General features: G+C 46.8%; 1 pseudogene; it reads right to left on the bottom strand.

Moving 5' to 3' along the window:
* Nucleotides 1-538: 538 nt before the first annotated feature.
* LOC123155523 (uncharacterized) lies at nt 539-5,843 on the bottom strand (annotated as a pseudogene).
* Between the last annotated feature and the right edge of the window lie 77 nt (nt 5,844-5,920).

Genomic DNA, 5,920 nt, shown 5'->3' with positions numbered 1-5,920 from the left:
AAAAGGAGACCAAGCAAAACTTTCCAGATTTTAAATCTGAACCTGACAAACAAAATCTAAAGCATTTGTCCGAGAATGCAAAACCTAAGCACCACTTGAACAGCACAGTTCAGCAGCGTTTCCTTGTAGAATCTGAAATTGAGCATCCATGAATAGTTTGACTACAAACAGTGTGCACTGAGAAAATATATTCAGTGTGCACTGAGAAAATATGAGTATAGTGGCAAATGATCGGCAATGTGAGACAAATAGTGTGCACTGAGAACTTGGCACTGATCTGAGAGAGTACTAAAACAGATATGTACAGCAATAAAACCAAGATTTGAGGAAATAAACAGTAAAGCAATTGAATATAATTTTCATGAAAGGATAAATATATTCTGGACATAGACATTTCAGATGCACAAGATAAAAAAGATCCAATATCAAAATTTATACACACCATGAATACATTGAACAGAACAACTAGTCAATAAATCTCGTAGTTTTGGTTGGGATTTGTTTGCTGATAATGCATCGATGTCAACATGATCTTCGATATAGCTGTCCAAACTACAAATAACCAGCATAATGTTTGCATCAACCTCTTTTTGACAAATATATAGAAGAAAGTTTTTGTTAGAATTCCTCTGGCGATGAACGGAAGTATGGGAGTTTCGGCAGATTACAGGAATGCTACATTCAACACGAAATTTGAAACCATGAAGGAACTGCATTACATATTTGGTGCAAAACTATGTCTTGAAAGATTGAAAATTCTCAAACTTAAACAAGTGGAGAAAATACATTCTTAGCATAACCACAGAAACTTGAATAAATTGTACAGAAAAAGTTAAGATGCACAGCTAGAAGCATCTCTCAAGGCTGTTCAGTAGATGGGTCATGGTTTGAAGGTTCAATTTCAATGAGTACCCATATCTTCGTCAGGCATGGCATCCATTGTTCTCCCATAGTCCTTACCAATCGTGCCATTTTATCGAACGACAGAAAAATGTGAATGACAATATAGATGAAGACAGCAATGACGAGTGCGAAAACATATGCCGACGTCTTCAAGTTCCTACAACTGCCTGCAGCATACGCCCCAAGCAGACCAAGCAAGTCCATCACCATTGCTGTTTTCATTGCAAGTAGAGATCTCTTGTACTTACTTATTGTGCTATTCAGCAGCATGATGACTATAACCATCGATGCCATAAACGCCGTGGCATTGCAGTAGAAGAATACCTTATACCGTATCGGATGGGTATCATGGATGACTGGATCACCTGTGAAATGGCCATCACGGTCATCAGGCCAAAGGGCACCTGGAGGAAGGAGCCCAGCTTGGTACGTAACGGACACTGTGAAAGTTCCAATCAGCATCAAGTCTTTACGCCATTTTTGGCTAGTTTTTTTGTTTACTTTGATGCTTCTATCATGATTCTTGGGTGGATTTGGACGCTTGAAAGCAGTGATGTGAAACATCCAGTTAAAGAAGTTGAACACCTTATCTTTTGCAAAAGTCAGTACCAGAACTAGAATCATGATGCAGGCAAAGACAGCAGCCAAGACTAGGATGACATAAACCGACACTGACACTTTTCGGCAGCTTCCAGCGGCAAAAGCACCCATGAGACTGATCAGATCTAGTAGCACACATGCACGCAGTGTGTACCCCTGCAATCCTTTGTGACACAGCCTTCTACTAACAAGCAGCATAATTACAGCCAATGATGCCATGAAAGCAGTGGAATTCAAGTAGATGAAAGCCTGGTAACGGCGTGGAAACTCATCACTGAATAATGGTGACCTGCCTCGTGGCCATCTCTGTTGTCAGCCCAGAAACCACCTGGTGGGCTTATGCCGGCTTGGTATGTGCTGGATGCTGCCAGAATTGCAAGCAGCATTAGAAACTTGCGCCGCTTCTCCAAATCTTTCACTTCAGGGTTATCATCTTGCTGCTGAGCTGTTTCATCAGGAACTCTTGCGACCACAAATAGAACAATATGAAGCACAACATAAGAGAAAACAAGGATGACCAGGATTATCACATATATTGATGGGGATAAGCTGCTGCCAACAGCATATGCCCCCATTATACTGAAGAGGTCAAAAACCATGGCTGTCTGCAACACATATCGTTTCATGGCACCTATGGTGATCAACTGGCTCTGGAGTAGAGTGATGATAACCAATGATGCCACAAATGCAGTGGCGTTGCAGTAGAAGAATGTCTTGTACCGCATGGGATGGATGGCCTCTAGGATTGGATCTCCAGCAAGATGCCCATCTCGACTGTCTGGCCAAAACCCGCCCGGGGGATGCAACCCAGCTTGGTATGTAATAGTCGCAGCAAGGATGCCAAGCAATAAAAGGTATGTGCGCAACTTCCCTAAGTCATCTTTCACAATACTAACAGTGTTTGATGCATCATTGTTGTATGAATGTTGCCCATCATACTCTAATGGTGTCACCTGCCCATTGGATGTGCTGCAACTATCCATAAAGGAGTTTAGCTTCAAGATCAGCTTATTCTGCTCTCCTTCCATCCACTTGATCCACTCCCTGATAAATTCTGGCTTGGGCACCATAGGAGCAACCCATTGAATGATGAGGTAGAGCAGGACCGCGCCGACAAGCGAGAACACAAAGATAGACGTACGGACTTCCCTGCAACTCCCTGCAGCATAAGCAGCCATAAGGCCAAGCAGGCTGATCAGAACCCACAACCGAAGTACATTTGACTTGGCAATGTGATTCACTCCCGTTTTGCTGAGGAGCATGATGATGATGACAAGTGATCCAGAAAAGGCAGTCGAATTGCAGGCCATAAATACCTTGAAGCGGCGGGGGTAGTGATCTCGAAGCACCGGGTCGCCGGCAATGTGGCCGCCCTTGTTGTCGGGCCAGAAGCCACCTGGTGGACTTAGCCCTGCAGTATATGTCACTGCTGCTGCCAATGTAGCAGCAACCAGCAAGAAACTGCGATTCTGCTCCAGTGCCTCCACTTTATCATGGAGAGGAGCATCTGGTTCATCTCCGATGTTGTGACTTCTGCTGAAAATTTGTGCTATAGAATCCTCCCAGAACCTCTGGATATTCCTGAATATGTCTCGGAGCCATTCAGGCGCTAGATGCCGGAAGAACACTACATGAAGTGCAACATATGTGAAGATGCCAGCAAGTAATACCCAAATGTAAACGGATGTTCTGACCTCCCTGCAGCTCCCAGCAGCGTAGCCCCCCATAAGTCCCAGCAGGTCAACCAACATTGCAAACTGCAACGAGCGGAGCCAAATTGCATTCCGGCTCAGCTCCCTGACCAGGAGCAGGATCAGAACAATGAGTGATGCCATGAACGCTGTTGCGTTGCAGTAGAAGAACACCTTGTACCGCTTGACATAGCTATGTAGCATGACAATGTCACTGGCAAGGTGGCCTTGCTGGCTATCTGGCCAGAGACCACCTGGTGGAGCCAGCCCCGCCTGGTAGGTGATAGTGGCTGATAAAGTTGCCAGCAGGATCAAGTACTTCCTTAGCTTCCATAGAAACTCTGCTCCATCAGCACTACTCAGTGTTTGGTCATCATACTGATGTTGTTGCTGACTTGCGGTATTTTGAGGTTCATGACCATTACCAGGCTGTGGCTCGGACTCCATGACCATGAGCTCATAGAACCAAAGCAAATCTCAGCTAAGAATTTGAAGCCTGAAGATTGCCGCGTTCATTTGTCCTGCTTCGGATTCAGAATATTTCCAGGTTCTGGCCCTTGTTATTGTCTCCAGAAGTTAAGAGGGTGTGAAGAAAACAAACAGTGAAATCAAATCCAAAGACAAATTTACCGACAGAAACAGTCAAAGGATATTAGAAAATAGCTTCAGATTTAGCCATTGAGAAACGATCATGCTATCGTCAAAAGGAAAAAAAAACAAAAAAAACAAATGGTGTTTTCATTTGGTTATTCCTAGTCGATTTCCAGCTCTGTGTAACAGTTGCAAAGTATCTCTTGCAGTGGCCCAGCATAGACAGTAAAACGGGTTTGAATCCTGTAATGCGGTATTTCTATGCTATTATGTAAGAGTATTCCTTGTCCTTATTCAGGAACGTGTGTTAATCACTGATATGACCTTTTTTAATTATTATCTCTCGCTGATTATAAGCTTCTTTTATCCCTTTGATGAAATCATCTTCAAAACACTGATTGTGACATTTGCAATTTGTCTGGTAGTATTTATTTTCTCAATCCTGCACAAAGTAGACAGCTCCTGCGTGTTCTTGTCTTTTAGTTGACCTGGTTGGTGTTGAGCTTATTGTTGATAGCAGTGTCTAATCTTAATGTCAGAGAATCTGCTTCCAGATTACATATGGCGCAATACTTAAGTCTCATTTTCCAACTATAAGATCTAATAGTATGGGCGTACATTTATCAGATATTCAGATTATAAAATAAATTATAAATTATGAGGTATATCAAACTAACCCTAAAAGGGAACCATATGTATTAGCTTAATTATAAACTATCTTATTGCCAGTCAAGAAGTGCTGTATGTCCATCCTTCTACTTACTTTAGGGCCTGTTCTGAAGTTCTCCCAACTCTCCCAACTCCAAAAATTCAGCTTCTCAACCCAGCTTCTCACTCCGCGCAGCGATTCACATCTGCTCGGCAGCGAAAACAGCTTCTCTGTCGCCACTTTGGGCTGGTAGCGGCTGCTCACATGTCTAGCACCACTTAGGGCCATCCCGGTACATAGATCACGTGATCTAAACATATTGGCACAACTATTTTCAACCAAAGATTCAGATTGCTTGTCATTTATCAATTTTTTTAGGGAATAAATGCATTAATATAGTTTACAGCTGCAGAGTGAGCCTTGTGCACACTCCCATGATCCACAGGAACTTGTGTTACCAGGGGGTTCTGCCCTGGTATACTAGTAGTACGCAAGGAATGCAAACTAGTTCCTTTACCGAAAAAGGGTTCCCCCGCTTTGTATACAAAGCAACCAACCGAGACAACCAACGATAGGTGCTGGGGCGGAAGCAACACAGTCACGCCCAAAAGAAATGAAAGAGAAAATACAAGAGAAACAAATGCCGACAACGGCAGATCGACAAGAAACGAAGAAGCCTCATGGCCGCTGCATCCACCGGAGATCGCCCACCAAGCTCCGAGCCTCCGAAGCACCGATACCAATCAATAGCTCCAAGAAGGGAGGTGACGATGACGACGCTGCTGCCAAGGGTTTCCCCCGGTACGCGGTGAGGAGAGAGGAAGGGTAGCCCCGACGCCCTCCAGGAAGGTCCGGCAGCACCCTCAAGCACCACCGCGTCGGTGTCGGCCAAGCCAACAGGGATTTCTCCCGATCCCAACCTTCACCTCAGGCACTCCGGAGCTCGCCACCAAACAGACCCCCACCCCGCGCCAACCTGGCCACGAAGCTTCCTACGCCATCTCACCACGGCACCGTGAAGCATGGTCTGCACAATGAAGAAGAGGAGCCGGGACTAGGGCAGCAGCACTGTCGGCACGCGGGAGGGCCCCACCTCCACAGTCGAAGACGGTAGCTGACCGGACGCAATAGCAGGACATACCAGGCCCGTGGCCGCACAGGCCCGGCCGGGATCTCCGAGGCCCGTAAAGTGCCTTCGCGCTGCAGCCGGCACGCTGTCGGCGCCGCCGCCCCTGTCCAAGCCGCTCCCTGCCTCCCCGCACAGATAGCCGCCAAGTGGAAGCACCTCCACCACACGCACCGCCGGCCACCACCACCAGGTCGCCGGACTGCCACCGGCCGAGCCGCACCACCACCGCACGCCCACGACGGAGAGGAACCAACGCAGCCGCCGGGAGCCCGAAGCCGGACCCCAGCCGCCGCCCACGCCGCCCGCGGCCCGCGCCCCCTGCCGGACGGATCCGGCCGCCGCGGCGAGGCGCGCTCC

This window comes from Triticum aestivum, chromosome 7B (genome assembly GCF_018294505.1).
Source record: "Triticum aestivum cultivar Chinese Spring chromosome 7B, IWGSC CS RefSeq v2.1, whole genome shotgun sequence".
In the NCBI taxonomy this organism is placed as follows: Eukaryota; Viridiplantae; Streptophyta; class Magnoliopsida; order Poales; family Poaceae; genus Triticum; species Triticum aestivum.
The sequence above is the reverse complement of the archived record's forward strand: the minus strand, read 5'-3'. Positions and strand labels throughout refer to the sequence as shown.